This window comes from Myotis davidii, unplaced genomic scaffold, assembly GCF_000327345.1.
Source record: "Myotis davidii unplaced genomic scaffold, ASM32734v1 scaffold1857, whole genome shotgun sequence".
Lineage (NCBI taxonomy): Eukaryota > Metazoa > Chordata > Mammalia > Chiroptera > Vespertilionidae > Myotis > Myotis davidii.
This window is the reverse complement of record NW_006288115.1, coordinates 293,713-307,464: the sequence shown is the minus strand read 5'-3', so window position 1 is coordinate 307,464 and position 13,752 is coordinate 293,713. Positions and strand designations below refer to the sequence as shown.

General features: G+C 47.2%; 1 protein-coding gene across 1 annotated transcript in view; it reads left to right on the top strand.

The window, feature by feature from the left end:
• The first annotated feature begins 580 nt into the window (after nucleotides 1-580).
• The window catches only part of ACO1 (aconitase 1), a 60,528-nt gene continuing 47,356 nt past the window's right edge, over nucleotides 581-13,752 (top strand). The window contains exon 1 of the mRNA XM_006759892.2: nucleotides 581-668. The gene's annotated coding sequence lies outside the window, so the exon portion shown is untranslated. The remainder of the gene's footprint in view (nucleotides 669-13,752) is intronic.

Sequence of the window (13,752 nt, the reverse complement as noted above, 5' to 3'; positions counted from 1 at the left end):
GGAGGGTGTGCGGGCCTCCCGGGTAGGCCTCGCCGGGCCCGCGCCGGGCGGACCGGGAAATCCTCACTGCGGTGCCGGCCGATCGGCAGTCCGCACCAAGTGGCAGGAGGAAAACGGGCGAGGGGGCAGCACCCCTGGGTGGCAGAGGGAAGGGCTGGCGCGGAGCACATCCTGGTAGATCAGAGAGCAGCGGGGAGCAGGGGCCGCTTCCTCAGTCCGCCCGCACGCGGAATGGCATGTCTTCCTTCCTGCACCGCGCAGAGCGCCTGGGGGTCAGGGCCGTGGGGCACAGCCTCCGGGACAGCAGTTCTCAGACTTCTGGGGAGACTCAAACCCCCTATTCACTCTTAAATAGGAGTGCACTAAGGAGCTTTTGTCTATGTGGGTTATATCCTTCCATACTTCCCATCTACAACAGAAATGTTTACTTATTTTAAAATAATAGTGGTCCTGTTATAGCTAGCCTACCATGTTTTTCTGAAAAGTGGCCATGTTGTCCAAAACAGAATGTTACCGAGAAGAGCGGCATGTTACATTTTTGCAAATCTCTTTGATGTCAGGTTTCATAGTAGGCGGCTGGATTCTTTTACCTGCTTCTGCATTCAGTCTGTTGCAAGATCAGGGGTCATGTAGCCTTGGAAAACCTCCCTGTGTGTCCTCCTCAAAACTTGGGAGTGAAAAAGCAAACAGCCCCTTGGTGTTATTGCAAAACTGGCGTTGACCTGTGGACTCCTAGGCTGCCCGGTTCCGCCCCACACTCTGAGAACCCCTGGTGTGGGGAATGCTCCGGAGGCATAAACCGTGGGCCCCGCTTCTCGTTAGCGGTCCTTCCCCTGAATGGAGCACGCGCCAGCCATGCCATGGGCAGTGTTAACCTCTGCAATTTGGGACCAAGTGCTGGGGCCCCACATACGCGAGGATGAGCCCTGCTGGCCCCCTGAAGGCTCCGCAGGGCTCACAGGTGGCTTTGGTTGTTTCTGCGCCTGCAGAGCGACCTGTCTGCATCCAGGTGGCAGCAGTCCGGGTCAGACAGGACCTGGGGTCCCTAGAAGAGCCCACCGGGAGCTTGTGTGGAGTGTGCGGGGGTCTGTGTGACTGTGACCAGAAGTTATCTCCGCAAGAACAGGAGTGCGTGCATGCTTTTGCCTGTCTTTGCTCTGTGTTCATGTCTGCTTGCAGTTGCATAGCCTTGAGTTTGTAGGAAACTGACTCCCCAGCCTCGGTGCTCTGGCACTTTCCACGTGCAGAGGTGTGTCACTGAGGGGCCCTTCCTGCATCCTTCCTGCTGTGTGGTAGGTGGGCTCCCTCTCTGGTTATTTCCTCCACGTCAAGTTCGGTCAGCACAAGTTCAGAGAGAGGTGACATACGTCATAGACAAGGAGTTCTCTAAGTCTGTCCTTCCTTCCGCACCTCCATCCACAGGGCCTCTTGTGCTCCGCACTGCAGCCGCTCCCTTGGAAATGTTGCAGGCACGCGGGCGTGTTGCATCTGTAGTTACACTCCCTGCAGATGGGAGCAGCCAGTGGCTCTAACCTCTGAGCACCTGCTCTGTTCTTGGTTTAAAGATATGTATTGACCTACTTACCTTGCCCCAGCCCGTGCCCGGCTCTGGACTAGATCCTGGGGAAAGTAGGAGCAAACACAGATGCGGCCCCATCTTACCGGAGCTTCCCCTCTGGCAGTCCCTCAGGGTACTGCTGGCTCGTTGAGACAGAGTGTCCACAGGAAACATGGCCCTGGGTGAGGAAAGGTACCCCTTCCAGGTGTGTGCTCCAGGGCAGGTGCTGAGAAAGCCAGGCCCCAAACTGTGAAACACTAATAAAACCAACGTTTATGGCCACGCGCCTAGCCAACAACTTCCTGTGCCTTCCTGCCTCCGCTCTTATATGGAGGGAGTCGCTCCCTGTGAGGCAGCCGGACTCTACGGGGAAAGGAGCTCCAGCCTGTTCTCAGTCACCAGCCCGGTCCTGGGCAACGCACTTTCTGTCTCGGGGCCTCAGTCTCCTCGTCTTTAAAGTGAGGGCTTGGGCCACCGATGTCCCAGATTGGGACACTGCAGATGTCTGGAGGAGCCAGTGTTTTGCGGGAGCCGGTTGGCACTAGTGTTTGTATGCATTTCTCCCAGTTCCGTTCCAGTGGCATCACATGTTTTAGCTTGGAGTAAGCCACCATCCATGTATGTACACCGCGAAATCTGCTCTAAAGTCAGGGCTCCCCCACTCTCTGCACGTTGTTAAAGGTTTACCAGCACACCATTGCTGTTGTCAGAGAGGGGTGATTTTCCTCTGTATTTTAATAGAAAACAGACTCTTTTGCCAGGACAAAAACACTAGATATGGGGTACGTGATTCAAGTTCTCCAAATTTTTGGTAGGGGAAAAAATAGTGTTTTCACTATATTCTAGAGTATGTGTCAGCATATTTCTTTAAAGAGACAGATAGCATTTTACACTCTGTGGGCTCTCCTGCCTCTGTTGCAACTATTCAGCTCTGCTGTTGTAGTGTGAAAACAGCCAGAGACAGTATGTGAATGAGTGGACACAGCTGAGTTCCAATAAAACTTTATTTATAAAAACAGGTGCTAAGCTTCAGTTTGCTGACCCCTGTGCTAGAATGTCGAAACAGGAGCCATGCTTCAAGCAGGTAGTTTCATGGGAAAGGAAATTCTTTAGGACTTTATGCATGAATACTAGGGACTTGATATTCCAAGATAGACATGGCTAGAGTGACAACAGCCAAGGACTTGGAATCAAAGGAGAATCCATAGAAGGTTATTTAAAGGAAGGCCAAGTATGTTCAAGTTTTGAGGACACAGCCATGGGTGGAGGAGGGAAGGGGTGTCTTTGTTCCCAGCTGTCTCTCTGGAGCCGTCTCGGACATCCTGGGATGGAGGGACCTGCAGCGTAGCCCAGAGTGATTTTGGGTGTCCATTGGTTGGAGCATCATCCTGTACAACAAAAGGTTGCAGGGGTTCGATTCCCAGCCAGGGCACATACCTACGATGTGAGTTTGATCCCCATTCAGGGCACGTGTGTATGGGAGGCAACTGATAGATGTTTCTCTCTCTCTCTTTCTCCTCCCCCCTTCCTTTCTCTCTAAAAGTCAATAAAAGCATATTCTCGGGTGAGAATTAAAAAAAGAAAATAAAAAGAAAAAATCTCATTATATGTATATATGTTAGACACTGTAAATGGATATTGTGTGTCTGTATGTGTATATGGGCATTTGTGTGTCTATATATGTACCTAAGTCATGTGGGTGTGTGCTTACATAGTCCATCTATTTAAAACGCCTTAGAGATGTTTGGGAGACAGATACACTGAACTATTAAAGTTATAGTTAGTGTGGAATGGGTGGAAGAAGACAGTGGACTTTTACTTGTTACATTTTGCGATACCATATGTGTGCCTACCCTGCAGCATTCATGTATTGCTTTTACAACCTGAAAACAAAACTAAAAACTAAAATCCCAACACCCTGTATTTTAAAAAAGAAGATAGTTATTTCTCTAGTAAAAAAAAATGTTACTGCAGCCTCCTCTCCCCCAATAAAGAAAATCATGTTAATTGTCACATCACGGTTCTGCACAAGTGTGTGTGGTCCTGGTATATATTAACTCAGAATAATCTTGAGCAACAGCCCTCTCAGATCGGAATATTCCGTAAAACAGCATTGTTAGATTTAAGCCCCAGATCAAAGTGTTCTTTACTGAACTATCACGCAGCCTTTACAATGGTGTTGTAAAATGCTATTTCACAAAGTAGCCAGAAGTACAGTTTAATTAAAAAACATATTACCCAAGAATATTTCCCTGTGATCCTGTTTTTCAAGGAGAGGAAGCATGTGCCTGTCTGTGTGGGTGTGCACACGCGTGGACCGAGGCAAAGGCTCTGCCATGCACCGAGGGCTTTTCTCTGCATTCTGGCTTTAAATTGTCTTCACTTTGCTTATCAGGATTTTCTAGCTAGCATTCAAACAGTATTAAATTTGATATGATAAGTATTAAATTGGACATGACCAAAAATACGCCCTACAGTTACCTGTACACCTAGTATGAGAAGAACCCGGTAGCCTCTACTTGTCTTAGGCAGACTTACCACCCACTTGCCTGGGAGCAGACCCCTGCAGCTCCCTTCCCCCCAGTGGGAAGTGGGGGACCGAGGGCCGAGTGACAGGCGTGGGGAACCGAAAACAGGCCCGCTGCCAGGCCGTCGTCACGCTGTGCTGTCAACTTCCCCGTGGCGTGGGCTCCAACCTCGGTCCACCCTCTGCCTCCAGTTGACCCAGAGGTTGGAAAGTTCTTCATAAACACCATCATCTGAGAAGCCATCAGCTGACCCCCTCCCTAGATCGTCTGCCCTTCATTTCTTTTTTGGCCATTTGTAATGGAAAATGTCAGACATACGAAGAAGTGGAGAGGAGATACCTCCAGCTCAACCAATAGGAACGTTAACATTTGGCCAATCTTGTTTCATATATACTCACTTGTTTTTCTCTCTGACATCTTCATTTTCAACTGTATAAATGAACAAAAAATATTCCTCTTTGTTGTGTCTTTTTAGCAACAAGCATGGACTGACTGCTGTAGCCAAACCTTTACACTCTCCTGCTCCAGTGTCAGCACCGCTCAACCACTGAGTGGACCCTGAGCACTTGCTGTGCTGTCCTGCTCTCTGGGCCGTGTTTGCTCTTCCGTGTAAATGTGTCTTCCCTCCCTCCTTCTCCACTTCTCTGCAAAGCCTTTCTCTACTCCCCTCGTTCCAGCTGTCTCTCAGGGACCTTTCTTATGGTCCTTATCCTACTATAGTGATTTGTGTGCTGATCTGGTTAGATTTATTTGTATGAAGCAAAGAAGTGTTTTCCTTGTCTTCTGTATTACTTAGCAATGCTTAATGCAAGGGAGACACTTAAAGAATAGATGCGACATTAATTTGAATCAAGTTCATTGAAGGGATTATTTTTTTTAATCCTCACTTTTTTCCATTGATTTTTATGGAGAGTGAAAAGGAGAGGGAGAGACAGAGAGAAACACTCATGTGAGAGGGACACATCGATTGGTTGCCTCCCACATGCCCCCAACCAGGGCCAGGAGCAGGCAACCAAAGTATGAGCCCTTGACTGGAATCAAACCTAGAACCCTTCAGTCCACAGGCCGATGCTCTATGCCCTGAGCCAAACCGGCTAGGGTGGGAAATTTTTTATTATAAAAGAAATGCATCCCATTGAAAGAAAAATTCACAGATCCCGCCTAGCACCAAGAACATTTGATGTCACCTGTGAGGATTTTAAAACATTTTAAAGCATTGTGATGAAAATACTTCAATTTGGTCTGTTACCATATTTTTCAAATACCTATCTGGAACCTTTAGGTCTTTTCTGATTTGATAATGTTTTTCCCCCAGTAGATAAGAGTGGCTCTGGATGGATTTCAGAGTATCCATAGTGTTTTAAAATGTAGATTTAAATCTTCAGTAAAGAAATGGGCCATATTTAGAATCCCCCTGCCCCATGAAGTAAGTGGATAGCAATCTCATGAATAATGGTAGGTCACAGGTATAGAGTTCCCAGCGTGCACTGTGCTTCCCTCTGTTGCCTTGTGTAGTTATACAGCAGCCACTGTGAGCTGGGCAGAGCAGTGCAGGCCAGGTATCGTTACCTTAAATCTGCAGAGAAGTAACTGAGCTTTAGGGAGGTAAGTGAATCTTGAATACTTACCTCCAGAAAATGACAGTCTGATTTTTGGTGTTGATTAAAAAACCAGAGGGCTTTGAGATTCTATGTTGCAAACATGCAAAGACAGGGATCTGTCTTTCTGAGCATTATATGTCTTTGGGAGACATACCAGGCTCTTGAGGTAAGTAAGTATGTGTCCCTTACTGCCATAGAACCACTAAAGCAGCGGTTCTCAACCTGTGGGTCGTGACTCCTTTGGGGGTTGAACGACCCTTTCACGGGGGTCGCCTAAGACCATCGGAAAACACATATACAATTACATATTGTTTTGTGAATAATCACTATGCGTTAATTATGTTCAATTTGTAACAATGAAATTGGGGGTCACCACAGCATGAGGAACTGAATTAAAGGGCCGCGGCATTAGGAAGGTTGAGAACCGCTGTGCTAAAGGGATATCACACTCTCTGAGCCAGTCGTTTCTGATTCCTTGTGTTCTGCTTTCGTCTTTGCTTCAACTATCCACCTTCTGATGAGTTGGCAAGGCTAGTGCATGAGTCCTGGTGTGAGTCTCTTTCTGTTCTTGACCTAAGATGACTCTGGGCAAGCCCGTATTTGGATAGCATGATTTGCTCAAGCAGATGTTTATGGAGCACTTAATTATTCCTTATCCTCATCATTCTTCTAAGACAATTATTGTGACATTACAAAGCACAGCTCACGCCATGGATCGTTCACAAGGAAGCTGCGTCAGGGTAAGACAGTGCCCTCCTACCTAATCGCCAGGTTTGACTTTTCAGTTGAGGAGGGGTGAAAATCGTTGCTGACCGTCTGTTCTATGCAAGAGCTGCGCCAGGGCAGACGTACCAAAAGTACAGTTGTGTAATCTGGTGGGGCCTGACAGCCTCAGTTAGTCTTCAGGATGGTATGTTTTATAAAACCCCTGTTTGCTCAGGTAAGGAGTGAGTTGCTTTATTTGTGCTGGTGATGTCTATACTGGTGACAGCAACCCACCCTTTAAAAGTTATCTATCATAAATGTTGCCAAAGTTAAGGATATTTTAGGGGAAATAGAGGTTGACTAGCTAGTCCTCACCTGTGTACCTTTGAGTTTGAAGATTGTTGTAATGTGAGATTTAATTTTTTTTAATCCATTTGGCTAATTTGAGTCCTTATGTGAGGAGTGACTATAAAATGCTGTCACTTGTGCAACCCGGGCACCAGGGGGCCTAGGTCTGACTCCCAGCTTGGCCAGGTACCAGTCACTAGACCTTGGCAAGTCACCGAACCCCTCTGATCCTCGATAAAATGGGATGGTGATGCCTTTCTCACGCACTTGCTGAGAGACCATATTACACAATGTGGGTGAGGTGCCTGGCACCCCACAGGCGCCCAGCACATGCCGTCGGGCCCAGTGCTGGCGGAATGATGTGGCATAATGCCTGGTGATTGCTGCTGTTCTTCTGTTTTCCGTCCCAGCCCAGAGCTCCTGAGCTCCAGGCCCAGGTATGCAGCTGCCTGCTGGATGTCATCACCCCAAATCCACCCCAACGTCCTGGTTCCCATGTTAATCATTGGTCCTGCCAGTGCGCCCAGGTGAGGGACATAGGCGCTCCCCCAGACCTCTCTGTCTTCAGTGCTCACCCTGTGTCCATCCTGCTTTCCTCACTCTTCCTGGGATTCCTGAACTTGTCTAACTCAAAAAGGGAGCCTCTGGTCCTACCTGGTTTGGCTCAGTGGATAGGGCGTCGGCCTGGGGACTAAAGGGTCCTGGGTTTGATTCTGGTCAAGGGCACGTGCCTGGGGTTGCGGGCTCAGATCCCCAGTGGGGGGTGTGCAGGAGGCAGCCAATCAATGATGCTCTCTCATCATTGATGTTTCTCTCTCTCTCCCTTCCTCTCTGAAATCAATAAAAATCTTTTTTAAAAATAAGAGAGCGAGAGCCTCTGTTCTCTTTTCCTGACGTGACTGTAGTAGCACCGTAGCCTGCCTCCCTGCCGCCTGGCCCTGAGTCAGTCCCCACCGCCACCAGACTGATCTCTCACAGTCAGGTCAGGTCTTGGAGACTGCAGCTTAGGACCCTTTACTGTGCATCCTTGTCTTCAGGATGAATCCGAACCGGTCTGTGAAGTCCCTCGTGATGTGGACCCTGCCCTCCTTTCCTACCGGGCCTGCCCAGCGTGCACCCTGTAGGACTCCCACAGGGGCCCACCTCCGGGGCCCACGCATGTGCTGTTTTCTGCCCGTAGTTTCTCTTCCTGACTCCCTCCCGCTGGCTGTCCTGCAAGGCTCCTGCAAGGTGTTGCCTGTACCTGGAGGCCTTCCTCACACCTCCCCGGCAGGTTAAGGTCTCCCTGGAGGCTTGTCACCCTCCATCTGCCACTGCCTCCCGACCACTCTGTGTGTGACCGAAGCACAGGGGGCTTTTATCCCTGTCCTGGTGTCCATAATGTCCGCATTAAGCTCCTGAACCTGCACCAGGCCCTTCTCTTGAACAGCTCAGCCACCAGATGTGTCATGGCCTAAGCCACTCTATTACTTGTCACATCATGGACCCAGTGGAGTGGCCTCTGCGTGTGGATACCATGCCACTGTGTGGTGGGCACTCTGAGATGGGCCAGAGCACAGTGCTTAAGAGCCGGGCCTTAGAGCCGGGGGACTTGGCTTTGCGTTCCATTCTCCCTGCCGCACGCCTGCAGTCTGGTTCCGGTCTCAGCTCCTGACCACACAGCCCCGCTGCCGTGGGGCCAGCCAGTGCGGGTCAGAAGCCAGGAGCATCGGGTCCTCCCGCCAGCTGCCTTCCTTCCGGAAAACCAACAAACATGCGGGTTGATGCCTCCAGTTTCTGGGCGCTTGTCTATCGTGAGTCATCATTCTTGAGTCCAAGCAGTTCTGAGGTGGGTGGGGTAGATGCCTTCTGAAACTGGGTGAAGCCATGGAGATAAAGGCTGCCCTGGGAGGCTTTCTCAAATCTGAGTTAGACAAGTTCAAGATTCTAGGAAACGAGCTTGGGGGCTGGAGAACATCAGGCTGCTTTCGTAAGGAAAGGGTGTCGACCTCGTGTGCTCTGTGATGCCCTAACACACCCCAGCCGCCTGCCCCTATGCTTGCTCTCAGGACTGGGCTGCAGTAGGCCTTGGTTGGGGTCTCTCACGTGTCAATTTTGAAGCCCCACTGGTGATGGGGGTTGCTGCAGGGCAGGGGACCCACATTCTAGGAAAGCTGAGCACTGACCTTCACGAGGAAAGGAGGAGGTCGGGAGCAGAGCTCGGGCTGGGTCGGGACCCCTGGTTCTCAGAAGGCCCGTTTTCCCGGCCAAATGTTTCCTGACCCCAAGATGCCTTTCTTTTCTCGGTGCATCGCTGGAATTATAAATTCTCAAGTTCGCCAAGACTTCTTGGGGAAACTCTGCTTATATTCGCCCACTGTTTCGTTCTTTTGAGTTAGTGGTAATGCAGTTGATATGAAGTGAACTTCAGGATGTGTGGGATTAGCCTTTCTCCGTGGGGATTGCGTATGATATTGTGCCGCCTTGGTTGCTACCTGGCACTTGGGAGCCTCGAAGAGGCGGGAGTTTTACTTTCTGGCCAGAAAGTGAAGAGCAGGGGCTGCTGGGTTAGGCAGCGTAGCGGCCATGGCCTGGCCCCCCAGATCCTGACCCTTGCCTTTGGCAGTGGCTGTGCACGTCTGCCGAGTGAGTCATGATCATTTTAGGATACATCCTGGAAATTTCCAATGTTACTTCATAATGAGGTTCAGAAAGAGAAGGTTTAGATTTGAGGAAGTAGCCACTTTTTAAATGCAGTCTTTATATGACAAGTTAATTTTTTACCCAACTTGAACAAATTCAGATGTTGGAAATCTACAGTTTAAACCAAAGGTAGAGCTAGGAGCGTACTCTGTAGTTTGTCTTCAGTCGAAATCGCTGGAGTGGCCTGCTCTGCCCTCCTCTTGTCCTCTTTTTCTGCACTCATTCTTGCCTTTCTCAGACCTACCTCAGGGCCTTTGCACGTGATCTCACCCCTCCTCCAGATTGCACGTAACTTGTTCTCTCGCTTCCTTCAAGGCTCTGCTCGAGTGGCTCCATGTCAGTGAGGCCTGCCTTAACCTCCTGATGCCCTCCAAGGCCCCAGCACTCCCCACTGCTCTCACCCTGCTCTATCCACGCAGCTGCTCTCTGTCTGACATTGCTTGTCTATTTATGTATTTGTTTAGTCCGTCTCCCTCCACTAAAGTGGGAGCACCGTGAGCGCAGGAACTTTGTCAGTTTTGTTCCTGGGTGTATCCCAATTGCCTAAAACAGTTTGTGGCATATGGATGCTATAAATATGTATTGAATAAATGAATGAAGGAATAAGTCAGATTTTTTTTTCACTTGGTAGGGCCTTTTTAGATCATCGACTAACCTTATGTTACAGATTAGGAAACCGAGGCACAGAAGGTAATGCAGCTTATCTGAAATGAAACGGAATCATTTAAAAGCTGTTATAACTCTTGAAAAGACCTAGGAATATACGTGGAGCATTCTGGTTGATCGTCAAGTAGGAAACAGATTAACTTAAAAATTTAGCAAAAAGAGACAAGTCGTTGTGTGATGGCAAAGCTTTCTGATACAGAAGGCAGACTCGTGTTCACTTTTAAAGTATCAAGTGCACCTTGCATGTAAATAGAAAGAAAACTGTGTTGATGGATTTGGTTTTACTGTTATAAAGCCATTTCTTTCTCCAACTCCCTCCTTCTGCACTACTTTTTCTCTTTTTCATTCTCTACCAAAACAGGCAACGGCTCTTATCACTTCTCTTGCAAAATTCTTTCTATTACAAGTACCGCATTCAAGAGATTTTTGTTTTTGTTTTTTTTAAAATTACTTTTTATGATTCTAAGAGGATCAAAGAGGCAATCTGGTCTCTGGAAAAATTCAGAGATACTTGGGCTACTCCAGTTTCCTAGATGCATCTGCAAACAAGTGATCTCTCGCTCCCCGCTTGGCGCGAGAACCAAGTTAACAGGCCGTGGTGGTTTGCTGGCCTGAATGGTCCTGACCTCAGGCTTGTTTATGGTCACATAGACATCCTTGGAATCTCACTTTGGTCAAAAAGTTGTTTATAAGTAGAATGACGTTCGGATACATGACCGTCCGTTTAGGAGTGGGACCAATTAATTTCTCTTTAAACAAACAAACAGAAAAAGCAACACATCTAATTTTTATAGTGAACTGCATTGAACTCTAGAGATGTAGTGATATTTACCTTTGGAGTTGGAAGCCATGGTAATTCAGGTGGGTGTTTTTAGGAAAGTGAGAAGAGAGGAAGAGAGGCAGGTGAACCACATGAAATACAGAAGGAACTCTTTTTGTTGTTTGCATACATTTTAAAAATCTACTCTCCTGGAAACTGACACCTGTGCACACTGTGTACCCCCTAAGCCCCTTCCCCCCCAGTTAGCTCCATCCTCCCACCCCTTGCTGACTGGCGTCCTCCTCTCCTCTGCTCCTTCCCACAGGTGCTTGGAAAGCCTGGGGTTGGCTGTAGGGCCCACTCATCTCTATGCCTCTCTGTGTCCTTGGGCAACATAAGAGGATCCAACTCTTGAGCGCAGAGGCAGCTAAGTCTTGGACTTAACATTCTCCAAAGGCAGGAAATGATCTGAAGAAGTGAATCTTATTTTATCTCATCACTGGAGTTTGGCTAAAGTCAGTCGAGTGTTCCAAACATCTCTACAAATCTGTCTGTGCCAACTCACATCACTGTGTGGCATTCACCGTGGCCTCGGTGTAGGGTCTGAGATGGTCTCCTAGCAAGAGTGATGGGGTAGCAGTGTTCTGCCCAGAATGTGGTACCCAGGCTCCCTCCGAAGGCCCACGGGCAAGATTGCTGCCTGGGCTTGGACGTTCAGTTTGGGTTACAGATGACAAAGCCTACTACTGATCACAGAGGGATTTTTCCCGTGACTTCAGCTAATTGACCACTTCCCTTGCTCTACCCGTCCAGGTTCGCAATACACCCGAGCATGGGCTGAAATGGATCATCGGATTGTAGGGCCTACCCTCCATGTGCAGGGGAATCTTGTAGACTGCAAGCCTGAAGATCAGAGAGAGGCCAGGGCAGTCCTTGCTTCTCCAGGGTTAGAGTCTCACCCACCTCGTTAGCTCAGTCAGGTCCTGTCCGAGGTGAGAACATTTGGTCACCAGAGGCCATCTCAGTGTCCCTCAGTGTGGCCTGCCTGGCAGACATGCAGTTTATGAAGGAAGAAATTCAGATGTCTGACAGACAGATGGAAAAGTATTCATCTTCACTAGCAATTCAAGAAATACCCAAGATTAGCTTTTTAATCCCTCAATTTGGCGAATGGTAAAAACGAAAATTATGTTGCCTGGTTTAGGCAACTCCGTTCACTGCTTCAGACAAGGTCACAAACCTGGCACAGCCTTCCCGGCACAGCCTTCCCCGGCACCCTGGTGCCGTGTGACCTGTGGAGATGGGCAGAGCCTCTCTCCTGCGGCCCTGCTTCTAGGAATTGAAAGCTCAGAGTTAATTTTGAGGAAATGGATTAAGAACCTATTCAAAGAAATGTTTGCAGAGGTTGTAGCATTGTGTGAATGTAAATATTTGGAAACAACCTACGTACAGATGGCCCCCAGCTTATGATGGTGCGAAAGCCATACACATTCAGTAGAAACTGTACTTTGAATTTTTAATTTCGATCTTTTCCTTAGCTAGCAATAGGCAATATGCTACTGTCCCATGATGCTGGGCAGCAGTAGTGTGATGATTTTGCCCAAGTAGGCGAGTGTGTGTGTTCTGAGCATGTTCTGTTGGCCTGGCTAAGCTATGTTATTCAGCAGGTTAGATATATTAAGTGCATTTTCAACTTAGGATTTGTTCAGCTTACAATGATTTTATCAGGATATAACCCCAACATAAGTTGAGGAGCATGTGTACCTTATTAAGGATTTAAATAAATTGTTATATGTCTGAATGACAGATTTTTATGATATAGTTAAAAGTGATATTAAATATCATATGATTGCCCTATAAAGTTGTTTGTGGTCTATTGCTGAGTGAGAAAAGCAATTTACAGAACAATGTGAAGTTTATAAAATATTATATGATTGCCCTATAAAGATGTTTGTGGTCTATTGCTGAGTAAGAAATGCAATTCACAGAACAATGTGAAGTCTGATCCATTTTGTTAAGAAATTCAAATACATTTTAAAATCATATTAAATGAAACCATAATACAGATTGACTTTTCTTTTTGTTCACCTGCATTTTTTAACATTTCTGCAATGAGCATCTATTTCTCAGTGTAATATTTTTAAAGTTACCACCACCTACCTAGATGGGGTTCACCAACAAGCTTGATACCTGCTAGGATTCCATAGGACGGAGAGCGGGTGGGGCTGGGGTGAGAGGAAGGGGTGCAGCTTGGATTGACTTCTATGAGTATGGAGTTGTCCATCTAAAGTTAAACATGAGCCGCTTCACTGGGTTGGTGGATAATGGAGGACACGTTTTGGGGAGTAAGGTGGGTTTAGCTAAAAAGTTATAGTCACACATTTACTTTTAAAGAAATCCTCATCAGACATTATTAAAGAAAGAACTGCATATTGTAGTTCCAGAAATGTTGTGGACTGTTTTATCTTCTTTTCAAAAGACATAGCTGTCAAATTCTCATTTTATAGAGACTATGCCAGTGATGGCGAACCTGTGACATGCATGTCATTTTTTTGGTTGATTTTTCTTTATTAAATGGCACTTAAATATATAAAATAAATATCAAAAATATAAGTCTTTGTTTTACTATGGTTGCAAATATCAAAAAATTTCTATATGTGACATGGCACCAGAGTTAAGTTAGGGTTTTTCAAAATGCTGACACGCCGAGCTCGAAAGGTTGGCCATCACTGGACTATGCCTTCCTGTGTGAAATATCCTCTGAAGATATTTATGTGAAATTTGAAAATGGCTGCTTCAGCTTTTAAACTAGTAAATAGTAAATGAATCCATGCTTATGGAAAATAGAATTTGGGTTATATTCAATGGTGTTAACATAAAAAGTTAAAGGGCCCCCCCCCCCCC